Here is a 27,366-nt window from a genome sequence, read left to right as displayed (position 1 = left end):
TCGACCTCGGAATGATGAAAAGCAGACTTGGTACTGTCTTTGGAATTTGTCAGTCATGATGAGCGTCCAACTTCACAAGCCATCGTGTCAGCCTCTCAAATGCTTGGATACTCTGATGGTTTTGCTTGATTTAGCCAGATTCATTTGACACGAAACCTGTCCCACAGACTGCTCGTCATTGATTAATTCCTGTTCGCTGGAGACTGCTTCAAAACACTCAGCAGTCCTTCTGGGTTAAAATATCTAACTAAAGGCTGAAAGAGCAGATACTGTTTAGGAATGACGGCGGACAGAAGGCCCTTCTATACATCTGTACAGTTTTCAGTGGTTTCTGAGACAGCAGTGTTATCGCTATGGTAACAAAATTAAAACAGAGGAATTCGTTCAACCAGACCCCCACCACTCTCCCAATTAATGATCCAGTCGAGGAGACTTCGTTGCATAACTCTCTGACGACTTACACAGCGGAGCTATCTCTCAGGATGCATAACATTCAGTAGAGCGTCAGACCGCAGAGACACTGCAGCGCTCTCGGCAACGATCAAGACCGCAGAGTAATCCACAAGTAATTATCTACTGACAATTTCAGCCAGCAGTCTTGAGTCTGTCAATGCTTATTGATTTTGATAAAGCTGCGCTGACTGCCGGTGCTGCTGACAGCGCTCTCTCTCTCTCTCTCTCCTTCCTCCCTCTGACAATTTCTTTCTCTTTTTCATCATTTTCTCCCCCATCCTCCATTAACAACCCTTCTCTGTCTGTTGCTTAATCTGTTTTTCCTTCCTCCCTTCTGCCATCTATCTTCCAACACTTCTCATTTTCATTCCACCTTTTTTTTGCTTCTTACTCCCGCCAACTTCCCCCTTCTTGGTTTCTTGTCTTTTTCATCTTAACCGGTCCTGCTTGCTCATTTCTCTCTCCTCACCTTTTCCTCCCCCACTTTCATTGGCAACGTCTTTCTTTTTTCAACAATCTTTCCATTCTCTGTGTCTCACTCACCTTTCCTTTATCTCCCTTTAGCTCCGCCTCCTGGCTGCTTTCTATCTCACACCACCCTTGCACTTTTCCACCCCTCCCCCCAACTCTGTTTTCTTCATTCCGTTTATTCCTTCCTTTATTCCCCAACTTCGTTCCCTTTCATCCTTTCACGTTGCTTTTTTGCCCCTTCTCTCCCTCATCTCTGTCGTATCGCTTTTCTTCTCCCCTCCCCCCGTGTTTTAATTTCTCCTCACGGCGGTGCTTGATATCTTTGCTCGGGACTGACGTTCTCTAATCACTTCCTTCGTCACGCTCCTCTGAGCCCCCCTCTCCGCTCCGCGCGGCCCCCCAGGTCTCTCTGGGAAGGAGGCGTCGCTCTCATCTCCTCTTTATAAAATGGCCGCGCGGCTGACAGCGCGGTGACGGAGGCCTCATTAATGGCTTAATAAATCGGCGCGGCTCTCGTTCTGCTTTCTGGTCCGCCTCCGCCCGGGCGAGGAAGGATTCCAGAGCGGCCAGGGATGGAGGCCTCTCCCGGGAACGGGGCGTGTGTGAGGCATGCGTGGAGGCTGAGAAGAGTGGATGGTGTGTGTAGAAAGAGCAGGGAGGAGATGAGTGAAAGATGAACAACGAGTATTAAGGAATGAGAAGAGAAAGGAGGGCTGAGGAAGGGAAGGGGGGAGACAATTGGAAGAGGGGATGTGAGGTAAAGAGATGGGGATAGAAAGATGGCTAGCGGAGGGGTATAAGGTCAGCAGTGGGTAAGAAGAGAAAACAGTCACATAGGATGGTGAGGCAATTTGGAGGGGGTGCAGAATTTAGGGGATGGCATCAAGGAAAGGTATACCTGCTTAATCGCTAATTTGCACATTTTACTCTTAAACCAACGCAAACAAAATGGTTTTCCAAACCTTCCCATTCCGTGGACACCACATCAGGACAATGAGACTGATACGTACATTAGAGTGACTTTAATCTGGCCAGGTGCGCCATTTTATGTCTCTGTTGGTAACACACTTAACACACTCCTACTTGGTGCACACTTATGCCACATATCCATCTTCGTTCCTCCTTTAGGGCAGAGCAGCGTCACCCCCTGCCTAAAATGCCCCCAAGGGATGACAATTAAAATGCTAATAAAGTTAGTTTATTACCAATTTATTTTCCATCCTCCCACCATGAACCGAGTTTCAGGATGGGGCGGGGCCACTGCTGATGAGTGGCAGCCGTGAGCTGTGTACAGTTTAATGTGCGCATGTCTTGTCGGCCGGCTGTCTTGTGACAGCCAACCATACATGCACATTTTAAACTTCTCAAACCCAGTTGTTTTAAGACTGCTGGATTAAAGAAAGCACATGCCTCCAGTGCTCTTAAGAGCACTGAGAGAGGCCACTCCATCCAATCCTAATGCTTCTTTCATGCTGGTTACCAGCATTAAAGGAGGGCCAGGAGTGCTTAAGGAAATTTGTTGGAGCCCGAAAGGAGACCGAAACGAGGAAGAAATTGGCATCATGTAGCAAGCTAGGTAAGTTTTTTTTCTTCTTTTTATTTATATACACCACTCACCTTCCATGCATGCACGCACCAGCACCACATTTGCCCGAACCCCGACTCTGCCTTAATGTCAGCCGCCCCTGCGCATATCCCTCTACAGCATGATAGGCTTTTTAGACTGTCAAAAGGTGCAGAATACTTACCAGTAATCTGATTACTTACCAATAATCTTCATTACTCTGAGTCCAGGTTTGCCTTAACTGGTGAACCCCGTGATTCAACAATATCGATGGGACAGTGTATAGAGGACAGAATATGGAGAGAAAAAAATCGACAGGTAAGTCAGTCTAGATTTTGTACACATAACTCTACATAGGTGTACCTACACTATATAAATATTTCCTGGGCACTTAGATGTGGAGTTAGAATATTATATCTATACTTCCTTATCTTTCGATATTTGTCTCTCGATATTTTGTACTCAATATTAGTCTGCCTCAATTATGTTGTTGTCTGTATTCCGTCGTACCATCACTCCAATCAAATTTAGTAATGATTGCAAGAAAGTAGATGGACCGGGAGGTAGTGTTCTTCTCAAGCTTCCCGATGCGTCACTTTTCATGCGTCGCCTGTGCCCCACATAACAACACCAAGGTTGTGACGTATTTACAATAGGGCGTCATTAGGACAATAGTGTCAACATTTTTTACGCCACTGTGGCGCTTTGCAGCACTAGCATCAAAAATCTTGCCACTAGTGCAGCAAAGCACAGAGAGGCCCGAAGATTAATACGGATGAGTCATTCTAATGCCTTCTGTGAGCAGGCGTTAAAATGACTGAAAAAATAAAGCAGTGAAATGTTGTAAGTTTCATTGTGCCATTTATTTGGGCCTCCCTGCGTCGGAACACCCACTTGGATACATTATACCTGGTGTAGGTATAACGTGGCACAATGGGTTACAAAGTGACACAATGCTTGCACTGCACCACTTTGTAAATACAGCAGGGGAGAAAGGCCTCCCAAACACCGCCTTAGCGTAAAAAAGTGATGCTAGGTGGGACGAGGAGTGACAGGGCAAGAAAACAGCTGGTGTGAACCACTGACCCCGCTGAATTAGGTGCGGTGCTGGTGAGATGGGTACAGTAGGGCAGCAGCACTCCTGGGAATGCCAGCAGACCATTCAATCCAAAGACACAATTAACAAGTGGAAAGGGCAGCCTTAGCGATCCAGCAGGGCGTTGGTGTTTTTATCTCAACCCTTACAGTGATTCATTCTCTGGGACTGCTAACCACAAAACCCACACCCCTAGTGAACAAGTGAACAGCTCCTCCTTCTCCAGCTCACTCCTTAAAATGGATGCCACAGATGTCAGGCCTTGTCTTGGAGCCAGCCTGTTGACCCTGAACAGGCAATTTCTCTGTAGTCCTGTTTTACATTCTGGGACAACCAATGCCGAAGAATGAAAGGAGACTGAAAACATATCTGTTTTCAAGTAGCTCATGCTTAGGGTTACATATTTTCTGAAATTTATTTTGTGATTTTCCATATTTATTCTTTATTCATTGTATATGCATGTTACCCATACTTATTTTGTCTTTGGTGAAAAAGTGAACTTTCACCTAGTATGCTCCTACATTTATTTTTCTTATAAACTACATTCACCCCTCTATGTCTCTAGAATGTTATTATGCTATTCAAACATAGTCGATAAAACAGTAGACTCACTAGTGGCGTAACAAAGGCCCCCGCGGTGCGGTGGGGACCCCCGAACTCCACAGTGCATTAGGAGGGGGGCCCTCCACGTTCTTTGCAAGGGGGTCCCTCAAGTTTAGTTACGCCGGTGACACTCACTTGAAAATATTATCATTGTATTATTGGTACCATGAAAAAATACAGCGATTCCCGCTTCACCAGGACATCATATTCCCTTTCTTCAACATTAAGTGCTACTGGCTTGACAGGCATCATAACAGCATAGAGAGACACTAAAATACATTTTTTGTATTCTGTTTTACATAAATAACTGGAATCTTTTCTTGCTTCTGAGCTCTCCCTGTCGAGGTACTTGACTTTATATTCTGATGGGTTTATCGCTTTTTCAGTCTTGCTCACTAGGCTCAGACCTGCGATCACTCATGTCGAGAGATCCCTCCACAATCTGATTGTCAAAAGTTTCTGGACTTTAGTATTTTCTGAGCCACGAGATATCCCAGCCCTTCTGAGCACCTTCCTGTATTAGGACCCGAGGCAGCCACTGTCTCTTTAGATGTCTCCATGAGAGGCAGACCTCTCAGATGAAGTGTCTTGAGAGCATTTTGTGAGTCTCCCCAGCCACATCCTTTGCCATGATCACACTTAAGACTCGAAGTCCAGCTTGTTAAATGCCTCCTCGGTAAACAACCTCATCGTGTTTCTGGAGGGCATCGATTATAGGTACTTGTTCCCTTCTCCAGTTATCTTTAACTGCTTCTCTGTCTCCATGGGCCTCGTTACAAGGAATGGGCCTCTGTCTCCTCCACTAGTCTCGTTATTTGAATCATTAGGTGACTTTTAAGGCAGCTTGGTGATGAAAAATACAGAGAGAATCGAGCTGCACTTCTTAATGTGATACTTCTTCCCAACACCGGTTTCTGTGCAATTTTCGATGACAGTGACGGTGTTTTTTAACCGTCTTAATGCTACAGTTGTTTCAGAGTCTTGTCACATGTCTCTTGGAGAGGAAGAACTGGAATCAATTAAATCAAAATCAAGAATGAAGCATGTACTGCAGATCATGGTGTGATACTGCGTACAATCCCGAAAGAAAATGGAGGTTTTCGTGTGAAATTAATCTGGGAAAATGATTCACAATTTTTTTCAGGTCTGGGCATAATTGCAAATACCCTAGAGTAATTGGAGTAGTTTCGGTCATTTTGCATTACTCTTTGATGAAGAATTACCAATAATTACACAATTACTCCTTCTTGTGTAATTTGGGGGAACAAAACCATACACAAGAGCACATTTACTGAGCGTGAGTGCAGGAGGCTGGTCTGTTTTGTAGTGAGTACCTTAGGTACTTACACCTTGTATCAGGTCCAGTTATCCCTTATTAGTGAAACGTAGTCAGAGTTCTAGCAGCTTAGGCTGTCTAGAGGTAGCTGTAGCAAAGCAGCTTAGGCTGAACTAGGAGACATGCAAAGCTCCTACAATACCACTATAGTTAGACAGTACCTATACACAACAAAAGACAATACTCTGTGTTACCAAAAACAAAGGTACTTTATTTTAGTCTCACAAGGCCAAAAATATCTTAGAGGCAATACTCCTTCTGAATGTAAGTATTATGCACAATATATACACTAGGGACCAAATCAGGTAAGTAAATGGTCACAGAATAGTGCAAACAATAGAAATACAATAGAATGCAATAGTATGCAATAGGCCTAAGGGCAACACAAACTATATACTAAGGAAGTGGAATGTGAATCACAAATTCCCCCCTAGGCAAGTGTAGTGTGTAGAGGGGCGCTGCGAGGGTAGGAGAATACCAAAGGTAAGTAAAATACCACACCCTAGAGCCCACGAAAGTAGGAGTAAAGTACTGCAAGTTTCCTCAAAACACACTACAAGTCATGATAAGAGTTATTGCAAGAACAAGCAAGACTGCAAGCAACAAATGGTGGATTCCTGCACATGAAGATCTGTGAAGAGAAGAGACCAAGTCCAGACGTCGCAGAAGATTCCAGGAAGGACAGGAGCCCCTGCCAACCTAGAAGATGGTGCAAAAGAGGATTCTCTGGTTAGAAGAAGTCTGCAAAAGAGCACCAAAGAAGATGGCTGCCGGTTCCTGCATGATGCAAGAGATGTCCCACATTGGGATGTTGGATGCAGGCAAGTTGCAGCGCTGGATCCAACAAGCCTTGGTTCAAGCAGTGTTGTGGTTTGCATCAAAATGGCGCTGCCTGGATCCAGGGCCTCAACTCGGACTGAGGAGGCAGAGGGGGCTCCCAAAACTGGAGGGAACCCACAGATGACCAGGCAGCACCCATGGGAGTCCCAGGACACAGCGACAAAGATGGTGCAAATTGCGGTTGCTGCAGCACTACAAAACAAGGTCCCACGCCGCCAGAGAACAACTCCGCGAATTGTGCGTCACAGGATGGAGTGCTAGGGACCTGGGCCACGCTGTGCACGAAGGATTCTTGCAAACATTGCACAGAGGCCTCAGGAGCTAGAGATGACGCAGTGCACAGGGGTACTGTCGTAAACTGGGAAGGCAAGCTCTTTCCTCTGCCAAATTTGGACAGCTGGACCTTAGGACATTCTGGGTCGAAGGGGTCCACACCTATGTTCCAGGAAGCACGCTCGTCACCAGGAGAGGAGTCCCAGAGAACCGGTCGTCGTCTTGGAAGGTGTCTGCTGGAGCAGGGAAGTGACGCCGTCACTCCACTGGAGATTCCTTCAGTTCTTCTGGTGCAGGGTGAAGGCAAAGAGTCCTCAGAGCGTGCACACCTTGGAAACTGTTGCTGTTGCTGGCTGGAGCTGAAGTTGCAGGGTCACAGTAGCCTTTATGGATACTTTGTTGCAGTTACAACGGTTCCTGGAGCAGTTTGCTGTTGATCGGACAGTCAGAAGCTTAAGCAGAGGTTGCAGAGGATTGCTGGAGGAAATGTGTAAGCTGAATCAGAAGATGAACCCACGGGAGAGACCCTAATTAGCCCTGAGAGGGGGATTGGCTGCCCAACCAGGTATGCACATATCAGGAGGGGTCTCTGACATCACCTGCTGGCACTGGCCACTCAGAGATCTCCAGAGTGTCTCCACACCTTGGAAAACAAGATGGCTAATGCTAGGGACTCACTGGAGGAGCCGTGGGCACCACCCCTGGAGTGGTAATGGACAGGGGAGTGGTCACTCCCTTTCTTTTTTCCAGTTTCGCTACAGGGACCGGTGTAGACTGGTTTATGCAAGGAGGGCACCATATGTGCCCTTCAAAGCATTTCCAGAGGCTCTGGGAGGCCACACCTCCCAAGCCTGTAACACCTATTTCCAAAGAGAGAGGGTGTAATACCCTCTTCCCACAGGAAATGCTTTGCTCTGCCTTCTTGGGATAGAGCTGCTCAGACCCCAGGAGGGCAGAACCCTGTCTGTGAGGTGTCAGCAGCTGTAGCTGCAGTGCAAGCCTCAGAGAGTTGGTTTGGAAGTACTGGGGTTCATGGTGAAGCCCCCAGGATGCATGGGCTTGACCCCCCAATACCAGATGTGGAATGGGGGGACAATTCCATGATCTTAGAAACCTTACATGACCATATTCGGAGTTACCATTGTGAAGCTACATATAGGTATTGACCTATATGTAGTGCACGCGTGTAATGGTATACCCGCACTCACAAAGTCTGGGGAATTGGACCTGGACAGCGTGGGGGCACCTTTGCTAGGGCAAGGGTGCCCTCACACTTAGTAACATTACAAATAGCCTTCAGTAAATGGAGGTTAGACATATAGGCGACTTATAAGTTACTTAAGTGCATTGAAAATGGCTGTGAAATAGTGTGTTGCAGTCCTATGAAAGGGTTTGTCTGAGCTTATGGGTGGCAAAAGAAATGCTGCAGCCCATTAGGATCAATTGGAACTCCAATGCCCTGGGTACCTAGCTACCATATACTAGGGACTTATAAGGGGAGTCCAGTGTGCCAAATGGAATTGGAATATGAAGTCACTAAACTATAGTGACTAATTTGGAAGCAGAGAGAGCATAAACACTGAAGTTCTGGTTAACAGAACTTCAGTGACACAGTTAAGCACTACTGACAACACATACATTAGGCCACAAACTATGAGCACTGGGGTCCTGGCTAGCAGGATCCCAGTGAGACAGGCAAAACACACTGACAGATAGGGTTTTAACTATGAGCAGTGGGGTCCTGGCTAGCAGGATCCCAGTGAGACAGTAAAAACACGCTGACACACACTCACAAAGAGGCCAAAAGCGGGGGTAACCATGCTAGAAAGAGGCTACTTTCTCACAGTGAGCAGCCGCTCGCACTAGCTAATCATGTTCTGCTGTATTTAGCACTAACTATTAGGAAAACAAGTATCTTTGCATCCATAGTTGATGCAAGGGCGCATTTTGCTTTAAGAAAATAGCACTAAATGTAGAGAGTAAATTGTGGAAAACAATTACCCCAAGTGCATATTTACTGAGTATCAGTGGGCCTAGCTAAGCATGTTCTGCTGCATTTAGTGCTATTTCTTAGTGGAGAAATGCATCCTGGCATCCATTTTCGACCCATGGGGGAATTTTTGTGCTAAGAAGCACAGCTAAATACAGAATTACTGTTCTCGCATAATTCCGCATAATCTCACAGATTTTTTAGGTAATTCAACATTATTACACTACACTGAATCATGCAAGTTATGCCCACCCCTAATTTGTTGGCCCTTTCCTATCTTGCACTGTCAGTTGATCTCCACTATACTTCTTACAAAGTTTTTTTTTTTTGGACAATAGGTAACAGTGTTCCACATTCACACGGGGTGATATGGTTTATCATTGCCTGTATGAAGACAAGATTAGGGAATAATTTTCGCAAAGTTAGCTTTCAAGGGAGCCCCCAGTTTCCTTATTGGTTGACTTAGGAACTGAATGGGAGGAGGTACTGGAGGCTGGTAATACCACTTGTGGCACAAGTGAGTATTAAGGACAATGCTGCTTTAAACTCCTTAAACACCGGCCATAGATTAGGGGATGCTGTTTTAGGGTAGATAGCTGAGGGCAGGCATGTTGCAGACCATTTACAAGACGAGGGAAGATGGTTTCCATTGGGCAAGCACACTTACAAACTGTACTGGTAAGCTACTGCATTAGTGGCTTTGGGCATGGCATGTGCCAGCATCATGGCACCACATGATGTGCAGTGAACCCTGATACTAGGTCTTTCGAGTGTGTAAAGTTCCTGGAACAGATGAAGAAGCACACTTCACAGTGGGCTTAGCAGTGAGCCAATAAAAACAAACAGATAAACAGAAAACCTCAACATCTTTGAGTAATGAGAGGCCCTGATGAATTACTTTTCCAAGCAGGAGCTTGGCAGACGTTTGTGTCTTCGCATTCTTTAAAACACAGGTGCCACGCGGTAGACTGTGTACAGTGTCAGAATTACTTTGGCAGACTCATCAGCACCAGAGCCATTTTACTGTGGTGTGGGAGATTGGAAAAAGTCACCATATGTGAAGAGGCTGGGCATGCTAGGGATTTGAGTGAGAAGCAAAATGTACATTTTGTTACTTCACTCCCAGTATTGTCTTTTGCACCCAACTGTTCACAATCTCCCTTTTTCACACAAGGTTTTAAACAATACATGTATAGCGGATGATTACTAACCACGGATAGATCACCACCATTGATGAAATGATGTATGGTATCTTTGACCTAATTTTGCTACTTCAATGAGCACAGTACCTCTGCTGAGAAGTGATGGTACTCGCCTATTCAGATTACAGAAGTGTAGACACCCAGGCCCTCATTACAAGGCTGGCGGTCTTCAGACCGCCAGCCTCGGGGTCGCGGTTGGACCATCGCCAAAGCAGCAGTCCGACTGCGACATTTTGACTGTGGCGTTGCGCCATGGTCAGACTGCTGGCAGCACCACTCTTTTGGCCGCCCAATGGCCTGGTGGTGTCGGCGGTCTCAATCCGCCAAGACGGCACTGCAAGCATCGCTCACCCAGGGATTAAGACCCCTCTTTTCGCCGGCGTTTACATGCTGGTTTCACCTCTATTTAAAGGCTGGCGGAGACGGAATGCCGGGGGCCCCAGGGAGCCCCGCACTGACCATGCACTTGGCATGGGCAGTGCAGGGCCCCCCTGGCCAGCCCCATCGAGCAAATCACTGTCTGCTTTGTGCTAAAAAACATAGACCCGTATTTATACTTTTTAGCGCCGCATTTGCATCATTTCTTGATGCAAATGCGGCGCTATAAAAGTATAGATATGGGCCATAGTGCTAAATGCAGAAATACTCTTCTCATGTATTTAAGTGTAATCTGGCAGAAATCATGAGTAATTGTACATGATTACACTCCATTGAATTATGCAAGTTAAGACCAACCCTAATTTTATGGTACAAAAGGAAATAGTTTTCAATACACATTGGGTACAATCATTTTTGGGTTATAAATCGTAGTAATTTGGGGCAAATTATGAATTTATGTTAGTCTTAAGAATAGTAATGGATCAATGGTGGCTTTCAGCGAAATTGAATTCAAAATAAGAAGTTGATTTCTGAAAATATAGAAATTTCAAGATAATATTAATAGACAAAGACGCAAAACAATAGAAGAGTGACTGTATACAAAATGAAACTATGACACATAATTTTACATATCATGAATTACTTGGATTTAATTCTTAACAATGCTTCAGGTGAGCTGTGAAGCACACACTGGCTGGTCAAACCAGTTGACAGTTTTACATATCGTGTTAAATTCAATGTACTGGATTACTTTGTGGAGCTGGAGAAATATTAATTAAATGCTTCCCAAGTCTTTAACAATTTTGGACTTTGGTGGAATTAGCATGAATAATTGTGGACATTGACCTGTTTGAGCAGGAGGATGTGAAAAGTAGGGGGCATTACCAGGGCGAGGCAAGCTATACCATTTAACACCAAATCTGTACACCAATTGGACTTTACCTAAACTTCCCCAGGCTTATTCAGCTGTGATATATTGGAAATCCTATATCAGGTTCCCCAGTGTATTGAGCTGGACTTTATTGGTAACATCTCTGCTTGAGAAAAACAAGGCTGCAACTATAATAAAGCTTTTAAAGAAAAGAGCACGCACACTCGAGAACGCATCTGGCAATGGATTTTTAAAATGCACTGTATGTTCTGTCTAATCACTTAATGAAACCTCAAACAGAAATAAAAACAAATCATGGAAACCAAAAACACAACTCAAGCGAATAGCATACAACTCAAAACGCTTACATAAAAAAATATATTTTAAATTTCCACCAATGTTTTTCCCAAGACGAGCCATTAGCATGTTTTCTTTGTTCGAAAAAGTGTGCATTATATTATTTTGAAATCAGTTTCTGTTTTATGTGCCATTGTGTTTTGTAAATTTTGTACAGTGTATAGTTATAGCATATGAATTTACAATATATGTTGTTTAAATCAGTGCTTATTTGTAAAAGAATGAGGGCGGATCCCAAACCTCTGCTCAGAAGCCTGCGGACGGTACTGTTAGATCTCAGCGTGCCGAATACCAAGGCTGCATAGTTTTCAGTCGACCTTATGCCTCGGCAATTTATGGCGAGATACCGTCCCCTTTATCTCACTCTTGCAGGTTCCTGCTTTCTCCCTTTGTGACAGGTTTTCCGTTTTTCTATTCCTCTGTCTTTCCTCTTTGTTTGTTTTTCTCTCTTTTGCTTTCAGGGTTTATCTCATCAGAAAAAAAGTGCTGGTCCCCAAAAATAAGTGCCAGTGGCACCACCATCATGTAAGCAACTGGTTTAAATGAACCAATAGTTTAATAAACTATCTTTTGAACTACGTGCACTCTCTGGGTGTCTTTGGCAATTGTACTCACGCCTAACCCATTATCAAACGAACCGCAGAATTTTTCATCTCAATCTTTGTATTTTATCATTCAATTTTCACACATTGATTGACTTAGCATTAACAGTCCTGACCAAGTATACCCTTGCCAAGTATCTACCCTAAGCACAAGTCCACTTTAACCTAAGCCTTCAGTATTTATTAGCTTAAAAAGTGTAGCATAGATTTGTGGTTCACTTCTTCACTAAATGTAGCAGGCCTTCACCATTTAAGACTAGTTCTAGTAGCGGATGAGGGGACAGAGTCTAAGCCACAATGAGGAAGGCACACTCATGCAAATCCATGATGGAGGGGGCTGAAAGGTCTCCAGTTAAACACCCAGGGTTACAATGTAATCAGTGTCACATCTTTTATTGCTTTAAGGCTGGTGTGATGTGGACGTTTTCATAGGGTTTCGCAAGTTTGCACTTCTGACTTGTCTGGAACAAATAGTCATTCTCTTACCGTTGACTGGATACTATAGTTTGGAAGGACAAACTAAGTGACCCCTCCTTTCAGCGAGAAGGGTTACTGGCAGCTCAGGCGATGCAGTGTACTTAAAGGTGTGACATCAATGTGTTTGGTTAACAGGACAGACCTTTTTACTTATGAACTGTGTAAGGAGAGCCACTTACCTCTCTTTTAAATTTCTGTGTGAAGGACTTAGGCCCTCGTTACAACTTTGGCGGTCTTTCTCCAAGACCGCCGAAGCTGCGGGCGCCAGTATACCACCAGTGCTGGCAGTATATCTGGCTCCCTATTATGACTTTTCCGCTGGGCTAGCGGACGGTAACAGTGTTTCCGTCCGCTGACCCAGCCGAAAAGTCACATCAACATTGCAGCCGGCTCGTAATAGAGCCAGCGGCAATGTTGATGTGCAGCGGGTGCAGTAGCACCTGTCACACATTTCCTGAAATGCGCAATGGGGCTGTGCCTGGGGGCCCCTGCACCGCCCATGCCAAGTGCGTGGGCAGTGCAGGGGCCCACAGGGGCACCCCAAGTCCTCCTTACCACCAGCCTTTCCATGGCAGGCGGAAGCCTTGCGGTATGTTGGAGGGACCGGCGGTATGGCTGCGGCTATTACTCCACAGTCATAATAGCTGGCGGAACACCGCCAGCCTGTTGGCGGCGCTACCACCAGCGTACCGCCAGCTGCCAGGGTCGTAATGAGGCCCTAAATCTGCTCCGTAGACTGACTGCAACTGCCCTGCCATCCAGAACCAGGCAGACGGCATGGCCAGATGGCAAGAAAGACACGACCAGGCAGGGAACATGGCATTTGACCTTCCTCCCTCCGAAACCGAACCATCACCACAACTTTCATAAGTAATGATGCCACTGGCACCACCAGACGTCGAGGTATACCTTGGGAATAGCCAAGACTAACAGCACATCATTTTGGGTACAATATTCGAAACAAAAGACAAAAAGCTCATGAAGCCATATTTGTAGATTCAGACAAAAGCATTACCTGCCTAATTCCTGTAATTTTTACCAGTTCCCCTAGTTGATAGTATTTGCAATATCAGTCATGATTTGTTTGTGTCATATTAGTGTATAGAAGAATAAAGTACTTTTTGTCAATCAAGTGAAAGACTTGCTGGACGATCTAATTATTGAGTCACTTTGTAAATTCTGAGCTTCTAAGTCCACAATACCTCCCTGAGTAAGTCTTGGACGGCTCACCTCTTTGGAGTCAAGTCTTAAATGGTATATTCAGAGTTGATAGGTAGCGGGCCACCCAACATGGAGTTAGAAAACCTAATATACACAACGGGGATCCAAGACATCGCTCCTTGCATCATTACCCCTGAACCATTTCTGACAATGTCTCACCGCCACTTCAGTAGTTTGTGACACATTTTGTTCGAATACATACTTGTTACTTTTGATTCAATTTGCAATTTTCTTGATGGCTTCTCAAAAGTTAGGAAACATTGGTATTTCGGGGACATTTTAATTCCCAGTCACTCCTTCACAGTCTCTAACTCTCTTTAAATCCAGTTTGCATTTGAAACACTGTTGTACTTTTACAACAGCCGAACTGTGCACTTTTTTCATTTTTTACCATGGCAGCCATTGTATTTCTCTCTCCTTTGTTAAAAGATTTGAGAAAAGTAAGAAAATTGCAGCTCCTACTGCTAAGCCTTCAGCTGACAATGCTGACATACCCGAGAGGAGAAGGAGGAAGGAGGGAATCCATGGGACATAAATGTTGTTTTTGACTTGAGCTCTGAACAAGTTTTGAAAGGCAATTAACTAGACGTGCAGAGCTTCATAAACTCTTAAGCCATAAAAGTCGAGCGAAGGCTGGAATTAATGTAGATTTTCCTAGTAACTTATGAAGGAAAGTCTTAATTTTATTAAAGACACGGAGGCGAGTAATGTGCCTTCTATACTTGTTTATTTTAAATAGCAGCAGTCAAGACATATAGCTACAAAGCCAAAGAGGCAAACGATAGTAGCCAATGGGAAAACAATGTGTTGTTCCAAAAAACACACCAATCACAAACAAGCTTCCCCCATAATACTTATCTTGACTGTAAACAGCCCTCTTTTCTTGTGCGAGAGTTTAGAAAGTAACAAATAATAGAATGGTGGAACAACATATGCACATTGCCTTAAGTACAGATAAAGGTTCTTGTAAAAAGTTCACAACTCCAGAAACAAACCTCGGAAGAACCCATACGTCTGAGTAAAAATTATGCGCTGGACCATCAAAGTTTGCAGAAGCTCCCATAAGGCATTGCTTAGAGATTAAGGGGGTCATTTTAAGAAGACCGCTGAGGGACCGCCGTGCGGAAGACCGCCATTAGTGGCGGTTTGCCCCTCGGCGTATTATGACCGTTGGCTGCCCTCCGTCGTTTTTCTGAAGGAGAGCCGCCAACAGCCATACTTGCGGGCGGCGGGGAAGTGGAGGTTGCTACACCTCCACCGCCATGCCAACAGAACACCGCCGAGCTAATCACGTCCTGTGATTCTGCGCGGCGGTGTTCTGTTGGCGGTGTGGTGTTGGCGGAGCTGCCCCCATGGCTCCCGTCCCCTCCCGGAGGATCGACGGAACAGGTAAGTCGATCGTCCGTTAGGGGAGGGGGGTGGGGGGGCGTTGTGTGTTGTGTGGGTGCATGGGGGTGTGCGTCTGTGTATGTAGCGGGGGCGTGTGAGTGCGTGTATGCTTGCGGGGGTGTTGCGTGTTTCGGAAATGTGTGTGTGTCTGTCTGTCTGTCTGTAAGGATGTGTGCGTGAATGTGTGAATGTGGGTGTACATGACTGAGTGTGTGTGTGTGGCAGTTGGCATGTATGTTGGTGTGTGTGCGTGTATGTGTGTTGGTGGTGCCTGCGTGCGTGTCAGGTGTGTATGTGTAAGGTAATGTCGGGGGTCGGGGTGGGGAGGGGGGCCCTGTCACCTTTGGGGGGTGGAAGAGGTAGTGGGGGGTGTAGGGGAGGGAGTCGGGGTGGGGGTGGGGGGTGGGGGAGACCCCTATCAGTGCTTACCACCATGGATTTCAGGGTGGTTCCTACCGCTCTAAATCCACGGCGGTAAGCCGGGTCACAATACCGGCAGCGGTATTGTCACGGGCGCCGGGCTGGAGACCCAGGTCTCCAGCCCAGCGGTCGTCTCCGCCCTGGCGGGCGGAACGGGGAAGCGGCAGATGACCATGGCGGTAACCGCCATGGTCATAATACTAAAAAAAAGACCGCCAGCCTGTTGGCGGTCTTACCGCCACTTTAATACCGTCCGCCAGGGTTGTAATGACCCCCTAAGTCTTTAAGAGGAAGCTTGAGAAGTTGTTGATGATGCTGTTAGGGAGGGAACAAACAACGGGTAAGAAATTGTAGAGGTGGGAAAGTCAGCTGTCTGTTGTTCATAAACTTTCAGACAGTAACCCACACATAACTTAGGGTGGTCAGGGAAATAGGGATAAAATACAGATGAAAGATTAGTCTTAGTTCCTCTACGGATATTAAACAAAACACCTGTTGGAGTAAAATGACAAGCAGTGATATCTAGAGCTCTTACATCTGAAAGTCATTTAAAAGACACAAGGCATACAACATGGTACATTTAGCAGATAACTTCTTCAAAGTAAACATTGAATTATCTGGCCGCGAAACAAATAGGTTTAAAACATCATTGACATCCCACTATGAACTGTATTTTGGTTGTGGAGGATTGGAAAATTTTACTCCCTTTAAAAGACAGTAGACCAATGGGGGTTCTCCAACCGGCTTTCCATTAATGTAAGCGGAGGAAATGGCTGACCTGTACAAAATAATGGTACGATAAGTATTACCTTTACTAGCTTCCGCTGCAAGGAAATTAATAGTAAAGGTTACTTCCGTTGAAAAGGAATCAATATGTTTTCCCACGCACCAGCTACGCCACAGTGACAAAGCTGATCTGTATGCCTTTTTTGGTCCTGGAGCCCAAGAGAGTTCGATGAAGTTTGAAGCTTCTGTCGAAATAGTAGGAAGTGACTGGGATTCCCTGATATTTTCCAGCTAGAGAGGGTAAGGAGATTCTCTAAGATAAAGCTATGAGAGAGACCGTGGGGATTGGACAGCAGTTCCAGAAAGGAGGGAAGAAGAAAGGGAGAGTCTATTGATAGTTCCAGAAGGGTGGGAAACCACACCTGGGATTGCCAAAAGGGGAACCATCACAGCACGTTGGTTCTTACTTGTGCTAACAACCTGGTGATCATAATGAAAGGAGGAAAGGCATAATTGAGAGAGGTTGACCAATCCTGAGAAAAAGCATAAAAGGCTAGTGCTTAGGGATCTGGGCGCCAGCTGAAGAACTGGGGAAGCTGAGCGTTGAGACGAGAAGCGAAGAGATCTATGTGAAAAGGACCCCATTTCTGAAGAATAGTCTAGAAAATCTCGGGATGGAGCTTCCAATCGTTTGAGTCCAGAAGATGGCGAGAATGCCAATCTGCTACTGAATTCAGATTGCCTGGTAAGTACTCTGCATGAACTTAAATCCTGTTTGGGAGGCAAAAGTCCCAAAACCCTTTCGCTAATTCCAATAAAGGTTTGGATTTTGTGCCCCCCAAATGGTTGCTGTAACGGACCGCTGAAATGTTGTCCATTCTGAGAAGAACTGAACAGCAAACTCTGGCCCTCATTACGAGCCTGGCGGTCTGTGACCGCCAGGCTCGCGGTTGGCGGGAGCACCGCCGACAGCCCGGCGGTGCCCCGCAGGGCATTCTGACCGCGGCGCTTTGGCCGCGGTCAGTGCAGGAAAACCGGCGGTCTCCCGCCGGTTTTCTGCTGCCCGTTGGAATCCTCCAACGCGGCGCAGCTTGCTGCGCCGCCTTGGGGATTCTGACACCCCCTACCGCCATCCTGTTCCTGGCGGTTCGCCCGCCAGGAACAGGATGGCGGTAGGGGGTGTCGCGGGGCCCCTGGGGGCCCCTGCAGTGCCCATGCCAATGGCATGGGCACTGCAGGGGCCCCCGTAAGAGGGCCCCGCTTGTATTTCACTGTCTGCATAGCAGACAGTGAAATACGCGACGGGTGCAGTAGCACCCGTCGCACCTTCCCACTCCGCCGGCTCGATTCCGAGCCGGCGTTCTCGTGGGAAGGTTGTTTCCCGCTGGGCTGGCGGGCGGCCTTAAGGCGGCCGCCCGCCCGCCCAGCGGGAAACTCAGAATGCCGGCCGCGGTCTTCAGACCGCGGTGCGGTATTCCTGCGGCGCAACTTTGGCGGGCGGCCTCCGCCGCCCGTCAAAGTTGTAATGAGGGCCTCTGTCTCTTGCCAGGCTTTTGATCGCAAAGGAGCCAGCAAGCATCTCTAAACAATTGATATGCAATTTTGACTCCTCTAGAGACCATGTACCTCCAGTCGAGATTAGACCACACTGGGCCGACAGGCTTGCATCTGATTCTAATCCAAGATCTGGGGCTGATGCGAAGATGGTCCTGCTGTTCCAGGCGTCTAAATGGTCTATCCACCACTGCAATTCTATTTGAGATAGTTGATCTAGGGCATTAGAGTATGAGTAAGTGAGACCTTTTTGAAGATGATGTATCTTTAACCTTTGAAGGGCCCGATAATGCAATGGGCCTGGAAAATGGCGTGAAATGACGAAGACAAAAGGCCTATGATCCTTGCTAGGGGTACTGATGGAAATAAGAAAACTGCATAAAGTTTTAAGAATTTCTGATTTTATGGACTTTATTTTTCCCTTAAGGAAGAAGAAGAGTTATCGAGACGGAATCCACAAGGAAACCTGAAAACTCTATCCGTTGAACAGGAACTTGAGAAGATTTTTGTCGCTGATAATGAAACCGAGATCTGTCCAAAGAGTGCAAGTTAGTTGGATGTGAGATAGAAGAGACATACGAATTTGGTTCATAAGAAGGATATCGTCCAAATAAATTATCAACCTGGCTCCCTTAGATATGAGAAAAGCTACTACCGGCTAACAACATGGAGCGGAAGAAAGGTCGAAAGGTAGGGATGAAAAATGATAAGACTGGTTTAGCAATTGGAATTGTAAAAACTTCCTTGAATCCGAATGCATGGGGATGGTGAGATACGCATCCTGAAGATCTAAGCGAACCATCCAGTCGCCCTGAAGTTAAGAATCCCTGAGAAGTAATGTGGTTTCCATTTTGAAGTGTTGATAAACGACAAAGTGGTTGAACCGTTTCAAATTGATAACAGGGCACATTTTTCTGTTTTTATTTTGGACTAGAAAGACTGAACTGACGAAGCCTGAAGGATTGAGTGGAAAAGGGACAATTGCTTGCTTTTGAAGAAGTGTTTGAATTTCTGAGGAGATTAAGTTTTTCATTTCCATAGAAAACTGGGGAGGATGAGGAAGTTTAACTGAAAAGGCTTTGAGTAAAGCTCGATAGTATATCCCTAAACAGTGTTTGGAACCCATGGATCCGCAGTTAGTGACTGCCATTTTGGAAGAAATAGTTAAAGCCAACCTCCTACAATAGGAAGGCTAGAAGATTGACTTACCGGACTGGGAAGTGTATCTGGAAACTCTGTTGCCTTTATTTCGGAAACCACAGCTTTTCTGCGATAGAACTGTGATCTGTACTCCTGGTAAGAGTTGGTGTAGCCACCACGGGAACCTTGGTTGTTGTACATCCGGCAAAGCGGTTCCTGCCTCTGCCGGCCCTGGCAAAAACCAGACTGGAAAACATCTTCTTAAGTGATTGTTGAGCTTTGTCCAATGATACGAACGTTGCCACATATTTGCTAAGCTCCTTTATGAATGAGTCCCCAAACAGGAGACCTTCCACTTTAATTTCTGGATCTGAAACTGATAGACTTACCAGTTTTGGATCGAGCTTGAGCAGGAGCCCTTCCTGCGCTCGTGGGTAATCGCTGAGTTGGCATTACCCAGTAAACATACGGCTCGCTGCACCCATAAAGACATATCAACAGGGTAACAGTGGCATTATCCAAGCAAGCTGCCTCAGCCATGTCAAAAATACGGGTTAAAGGCTCCACATTGTTCAACAGTTTGTCCTGGCATGTGGACCATGCTTTATCCACTCCCTTGCGGGGATCCTTGACGAACTTTGTAAAAAAAAGGTAAGAGTCAACAGTAGGAGTTACAGATATTTTTTAATGTAGAGACGGACGAGGACATTCTGACCTCAATTTTGCTCTGACTTGCTTGCTAGGAGTGGGTAGTCTGGAAGCAACGTGTTCAGCCACATGGTCCGCAGGAAACCGTTCAGTGGAATGTGGATGCTGAATATCATTTGGGTCGAACATAGGAACCCCTTTAGTGTCAGTAATTTTACATGGTTTAGATCATTCTTGAGCCACAAGTTTGGGTTTCTTGGGAGGAGGGGGAAAACAAATCCCCATTATCATTGTCGGACTTATCCGAATCAAGGTCGGCATCATGCAACTCCTCATCAGTGTCAAGGATTTTCAAAATAATAATGGGGGAAGATAAGTGCTTGGACTTAGACACACATTTTTTAGACAATTTGTTTATCGTTAACCCCTCCCTTAAGGTAGGCCTTTGAGGAGCCACGTCCTCTGCCTATTTTGAGGAACCCTCACCAACCAATAGTGCCACCTTGGAATTTTTTGATGAAAAAAGACTCTTTCTGCTATTCCCTGCAGACTTGACCAAAATCGTCTTTGAATCCAACTTGACAACAGAGCTTTCTAAATTTTTGGATAATTTTTCTAATGAAGCAAAGACTGCCTGCTCCACAGAAAACTGAATAAAATCATTTAATTTTCTTTAACAGCCTCCTCCTCCTCATTCAAGGCATGGGAAATAGGAGAACTCTTCATCTCCATAATAAATAAAGAGAAAACTGTAAACTTTGAGAATGCTGGTGAGGAAAGGGTTAACAGTATCACGATTGCCGGATAAATGGCTAAGCTCCACCTATGGGCGGAGAGAAGGGAGTGGCCGGCGTGGAGAAATGTGAGAGGAAAGCAGAAACGACCTTCGGAAGGACCACAAAGCCACCGGTCTGAAATTCAAAGCCCCAAGCCGGCGACACCAGAAACCAAAAAATGCTGAGGGCGCAGCGATAAGAATTCACCATTTCCCCTCAACCGTTGTCTAAAATGGCAACCGAAAGCTGAGGGGAAAAAACAAAGATTCTAAGCAGCAGACGTGCACGATGCAGGAGCGAAAGGAAATGTGCGGATACAAGCTGTCAAAAGAGAAAAAGCAGTGCGATAAGCAGACGTGCATACACTGTTACATATATAGTTATAAATCACAGTAAATAACACCTCTTTGGTAATAACATGAAAATATATATACTTATCTTGACTGTGACCAGCAAGAAAAGAGGGCTGTTCACGGTCAAAATAAGTATTATGGGGGCAGCTTGTTCGTGATTGGTGTGTTATTTGGGGCTACACGTTTTTCCACATTGGCTACTATCTTTTGCCTCTTGGGATTTGTAGTTCTTTGTCTTGACTGCTGCTATTTAAAATAAATAAGAAAAGAAGGCATAATAGGAGCCTCCGGTCTTGTCATAAAATTTAAGAACAGCGGTACCACCTTTGTTAAGTCTGAGGGTATGTTGAGTGATTTAAAGCACACATACAGGACTGTAGTTCCAAGGGGGGAGGGGGTTGGGGTATTACACCCCTTACCTAAAAATGTATTCTGTAGCAAATAGTTGGGTGCAAGTGCTTTCAGTTGGGTCAGTTGGATTTCACCAGGGATTTGACAAAAAACAAAAAGGCACACGATCTCGTCTTTGTTTTGAAGACCTTAAAAAAATGTTGATTACCGTGAAAAATATTGCATTTTAAGAGGGCGGGACAGCGAGCCCAAAGCAGTCTTTGCGAGTTGGGTCAGACCAGACCCCACAGGAAGCATAGCAAGCGACCCTGACCACTAAAATGGGGCTTGGGGGTTCTCCCCCAAGAAATATTTGGGAAAAATGGCAAAAACAGTGAATCACACAAAAATTTTTCATTATATATTCAATTGTATTGGTTTTTAAAGCATAGTAAATAATGACTTTACAGTGCACCAGGAAACACCAGTCTTAATCGCAGCTCTTCAATGACTCCCTCACCACCATCCTTTAAAAGTGCCTCTCATGTCTCTATAGCCCCTCTATCACATGTATTTCATGTGATTTATAGCGCCTGTCTTACCAGCGTAAGCTGTTGGAGCACTGTGGGGTATTTTAAAGAAAAGTGGCGTTGCACTTTTCTTGCACCCTTTAGCGCCCCCTAACGCCACCATGTGTGCACCGTATTTAAAATACGGCGCACCATGGCAGTAGGTAAGGACTAGCGTCAACATTTTTTATGCTAGTCCGGCGCTTTGCAGGATTAGCGTAAAAAATGTTATCGCTAATCCTGCAAAGCACCCAGAGGCGCATTGTAAACAATAAAGCCTATTTTTAACGCCTGCTCTTAGCAAGCGTTAAACATGGCAAAAAAAATGGCGCATGGAAATCTCTCAGTGCAGGCATAATGTAGCGCAAAGGTTTACAAAGTCACGTAATACATGCATTGTGCCATTTTGTAAGTATGGTGTGGCGTTTTTGGCCTTCTAACACCATATTAGTGTGAAAAATGACGTTAATGTGGCATTGGAATGGCGCTAGGCGCACTTAAATATGCCCTATATGTCACACTCATGTATACTGAGACAAAGAATCGTACTGTGTAAATCATTGTATAGAAAATGTTACATAAGACAAAGGGGACTACAGGGTGTAGGGTTCACATGTCATCCACACTGGTAGGCAGTTTTTAAAGCAAGACTGGTCTGGGGAGCATAAACTCATGATGCAGAATGTAACACAGTGGTTATGGTTGAGTTTACTAATCATTTATTTCTACCTAAACAAACCATTTTTTAGCAAAATTAGGATAACCAAAGACTGGGCGAAAACATAACTTTCTAACTTATACCTTGCAATTTGCATGCAGTGCTTTGGTGACAATTCATAGCTCACTGTGCTAGATTATGATTGTAACTTATGAACTGCATGGTATCTAACTGGCCTCTATGACAAAAGCAGTACCCCACTGAGCATTACACATAAAATACTGTTCTGTGATCTGCATAGTTCACATTCTTTGCAGCAGGCAGATGAACCCCCTGTGCTATCTTAGATAAGTCAAAACTACCACTAGACAAAACCTGATCTCTCTCCAGCAGATACATTAATCATCAGCATTATCTTTTCACTTTTATTGTCTGAAAACTGTTGGATATACAAGGAACTCTGCAGTGATTTTAAAACTGCTGCACTGCAAAAAAAGCGGCCAGGTAAGGCCAGTTTGCCCTTGCGTTTTTAGTACCCCTAACAATTTGCACTCCTCTCGCCTTGCAGTTCCCCTTAAACCCCCTCATGCCCTGCTTCTCAAATAATGTGTTTTAAGAAGATGTCCCAAAGTGATTGTTTGGAAATCTGAAGCTCACGCGTGCGCACGCATGCACACACACACCAATCATACTGACCAAGCTGCGCTCCTGCACCCATAGGACTATTAAAGGAAATTTCGAATTAACTAAGTAGGTCATGGGCAGGCGGCCTATTTTATCCACTGTTTAGTGGCTCTGGCTGCACTAATTTCTCACCCATAAATACAGTCCAACCAAATTCATGGGAACGGATTTTCTACAATCGAATATTGACCTTCTCTAAGCCTCTTTTCCAAATCGAAATATAAATAACAGTATTTTAAAAAAAAAATCTGAATAATTTAAAACAAAATGTTCTCAAGTTAAAGAGGAGTCTGTGCACCAGTTGTCCTTTTCTGGGTATTTCTGGTCTGGACAGTGTATATAAACTACTCAACAACGTCCCACCTCACGCTATTAAAATCGTTTCCTCTAAGAGCAATCCACACTCCCTCTTTCCACGCCCCCTTTCCTTTTTTTTTTAAATTAAGCATAAAGAAATACTTTTGTGAAGATAGTTATGAAGTGGTTGTCTGGCAGTATCTGCATGGACCATTGGAGCCGCTGCTTGAGGTGAAGTGCCTTCGTTAGACTGCTGGGAAAGAACGCGCCCCCTCCGCCTCCTCATGGATTCATTTATGTTGGCCTGGCTGGCAGTTACCTCACCGACTGGGGTGTCACCGACCAACAGCTACAAGTCTGATGCAGATCCCTATGGGGGATGTCGGTCCAAGGCAGCGGCTTCCGTTGCCTGGTGACACTTACCATATGAGGCTGCCTGCCAACGTTGCCACCAATTAATTGGGCATAGTTAACCACATTAATATTACAATTCCATTGTTGGGACAAAGTGGAAAATATTCCCAATTTAACCCCCAACCCATATTCCAGGGAAGTGAACCTCAAATTCACAGAAAATCACGTAGACGTTCTGGGTACGCAATGTGCGCTAAAACACAACGCTCACCTTTGACGTCATGGCCCAGGCTAGCTAACAACCAGACAGTGTAGTGTTGTGTGAAATTCAGCAGCGCTGTGCGGTGGCAATTGGATAAAAATTATGCTGGGCCATATTTGGCAAAAGTTGCATTCAGATTATGTCATTGGCTGAACTAGCTCAAAGGAATACTGTCTGTAGTGTGGCTTTTTGATGCAGAGACGCTTCTGACAACATTTTTTAGGCATACGACCCGCTCCTGACAAAAATGTCAAGAACTTGGTACTCCTCATCATCGACAAGCATGGCCAACCATAAATGCCCCCAATTTCCACGGCAAATCATTTTTACAGTGGAGAATAATATTAAACATTGTTCAGCTAACCACACGTTAGTGGGTGACTGTGGTTCGCTGTCAGAGGCTTACTACAGAGTTAAAACAAAAAGTCTCCAAAAAGAATAACCCAAAATGCAGAAAGGTACTTTATTTTTCACAAACAAAACATAATTGGATGAAACGTTTTGGGATGTTAATACTTTTCTTAACTAATGTGATGGGTGTGCGTATTTTTCTCCTGAGAGATTGTCAATCTATGGTTGCTTCTCATTAGTACCAGTTTAACACCCAAATATTGCAATAAGCAACAAAAAGTGAACAGTCCAGCTTTGAAAAGGGCCTTCTAGTGCGTGGCAACATGTGCTACAGTTTTTTAGTAAATGTTAGAATTTTTTTTTTTGTTAAAATCAGCAGGGTATGCGGAAGATGATAGAATATGTGGCAGATGCAGCAAATCTAGAATTATACAAAAATTGCCGCAGCCGCACAATTGCATAGTTCCAGTGACCCTGGGTGTAATAGCTATAGCGCATACGCTGCAACTTTAGTGCACGGCATCCAAGGAGAACCATTCTATATCTGATGAGATGCAAAGGGTTTGGCTTTTACAGCCGCATGGAAATGTAGTTTGCCAAACATCATTCATTGTAATCAAAATTCACCATTTACAATGATTAGTGATGAAGTGTAAGGTCCAAGTAGGATGCTTTCCTTAATTACAGGGGAGGAAGTGGTCCTTTAATTTTCTTTCACACTGTTATTCTAAAAAGGTTTTTTTATTTTTGACATTATGAAAACGGACACTTCTATGTTAGAAAAAAACGGACACTTGGTTATATTAGTTTTCTGCTGTTGTTGACTTCAGTTTTTAGGTCTTTCACTGTCGGGTAGCTACACATAAATTAACGGGCAGCTTAAATGAAAAATACATTTAAAAATTAGTTTCTTAGTGGGAAATGCAATAGTACATTATCAAACCTCTATTAATAAATGCACTGCAGAGATCTGTGTGTAACAGGAGAGCCACAGAATTAGAGCTTGGTTGGTGCAGTGGACAATAGTGACTGGTGTATTTTATTTTAAGTGCTACAAGTTCATCGCTGTGGCAGAAAGCACTGTGAATATGTAAGTCATTATTTTATACTTCCATTACACACAGTACAAGACAGACTGCTACAAATTGTGCAAAAAGATTTGAGGCTGGGGAATGTGTACCCCTCTTCCCATTACTCCACAGCCCCCCTGGGGGTCGCACCCTACAGATTAAAGACCTCTGAACTATGGTGCAAAGGCAAACCAGTGAACCAGCGCGGCCCTCAGTGGGATTAGTGGTAGGTGAGCGAACAAATTAACACGGAGAGCAGAGCCAGAAATTAGCCTAGCGACTGGCTTGTTTCCTTAGAGCCCATACACAAGCCAAGCACTAAAAATGTTTCCTATGTACATCATACAGCTACATCACATGGAATATCATAAAGACTCTTCAAAAATCAAAAAGTATGCAGTAATGAAGAAAAAGTGTTTTGGTGAAAGAAAATATTTGCCTAAGATTACACAGGAAGGGAAAGGTGCTATTTATTCAGTTTTTTAAAAGTTTTTCCTTGTACAAATCAGCCACAAAATGGGCATTAATTTGACTTTCTTTATGTTAAGGTTTAATTTTTATTTAGTTGACCAAAAGTTACGTTCTTTGTTTGTAGGCACAGGAACATTAAAGGGCATATTTAAGAGCCCTTCGTGTTGCTCCTGTGACCTATGCCCTGCACCGTATTTACAAGGTGGCGTTAAGCCACTATTTTGTGGATTAATGCCACCTTGTAAATACTCCCCCTTTCAGACACAGCCCTTTGAGTGGAAGGGGTGTGCAATGGGTGTTGCTGTGGTCGTGCCACAGCAACACCCATTGCATTTTGACGCTGCCTCAGATTTACGAGTTTTTGTAAACCTGAGGCAGTGCTAAAATCTAACCCACCCCAGGGGTGGCATTAGCAGGGTGCAACGAGGAGGAATATTTTTCTTCCTCTTCGTTTTTTTGCTCTTTCTGTGCGTGCTGCATTCTGCAGCACACATAGAAATAACTAAATGCCGAGAATTATTGTTTATGTGCGGAAAGGTGTCTCTTCCTGCACAGAAAACAACCATTTCAAAATTATGCTTTGGCACTTCCTTGTGTGCTGCATTCTGCAGCACACACAGAAGTGCCAAATCGCCATTAGTCATTGTTTATGCACAGGAAGGGACACCATCCCGCACATAAACAATCAAACCCCTCAACGCAGACATCCTTGCACATTGGTGCAAGGATGTCTGCGTTGGTGCTAGGCAGCTCAATTTAGTGCCAGTGCAGGGGGAAACGCAGGGGTGTGCTGTGTCCTAATACATACGGCGCATCCCTGAGTTTCTAAAGTGACACATCACGGCGCCGCCAATTTTGGTGCAGCACCACGATGCGCTACTTTTTAGTAAATCTGGCCCAAAGTGTCTTTTCCAGAACGATAGGAGACATCACCCAGACTCGAACTTGGCTCCGCGATACCAAAGTCTATCACTCAGGTCACATGCAGGATACAGGAAGACAGGCAGGCAGAAGGCACGTGAAAGCTCAGCTCGTGGTTCCAAACGGACCTCGAGCCGAGCCAGAGTCGGGCTTCAGAGTCTAGCCTGGCTCTCGCTTTAGTGGCTATTAATTGGATGTATACTTGAAGCACACCTTGCAGCACAAATTTCGAGGACAATTTTGCAGTGGTAATTGGCGTAAAATATGAGGGTTAATAATAATTTCTTGATTTTACATGTAGGATCACACGATATTCTGCTTGCCCTTTGATTGCCCCCGGATTCATTTGGTATTAGGGGTTCATACAAAGCTTTCTCGATCTCTACTGGAGTTCATGCTGTTCCTGCCCTGCTACACCCTCTCTTTGCGTAGATGGTGAGGGGGGAGGCTTTTGGGGCTACACTCACTTCAACTTTCTGCACAAAATAGGTTTTTGCATGAAAAATGTAATTAACCTTTCCATTTGCATCAGTGAAGCAAGGAACCTCCCTGCACTGCGTGTGCATCACGGTTGCTCCAATCCAAATCTATTTTAAGTCTGAATTTGTAATTTTCAAGCCTCTGCTTTCAATAATAAAATAATTTGTAATCTGGTTGGT

Source organism: Pleurodeles waltl, chromosome 11, assembly GCF_031143425.1.
Source record: "Pleurodeles waltl isolate 20211129_DDA chromosome 11, aPleWal1.hap1.20221129, whole genome shotgun sequence".
Classification (NCBI taxonomy): Eukaryota; Metazoa; Chordata; class Amphibia; order Caudata; family Salamandridae; genus Pleurodeles; species Pleurodeles waltl.
Note: the sequence above shows the minus strand (reverse complement) of the source record.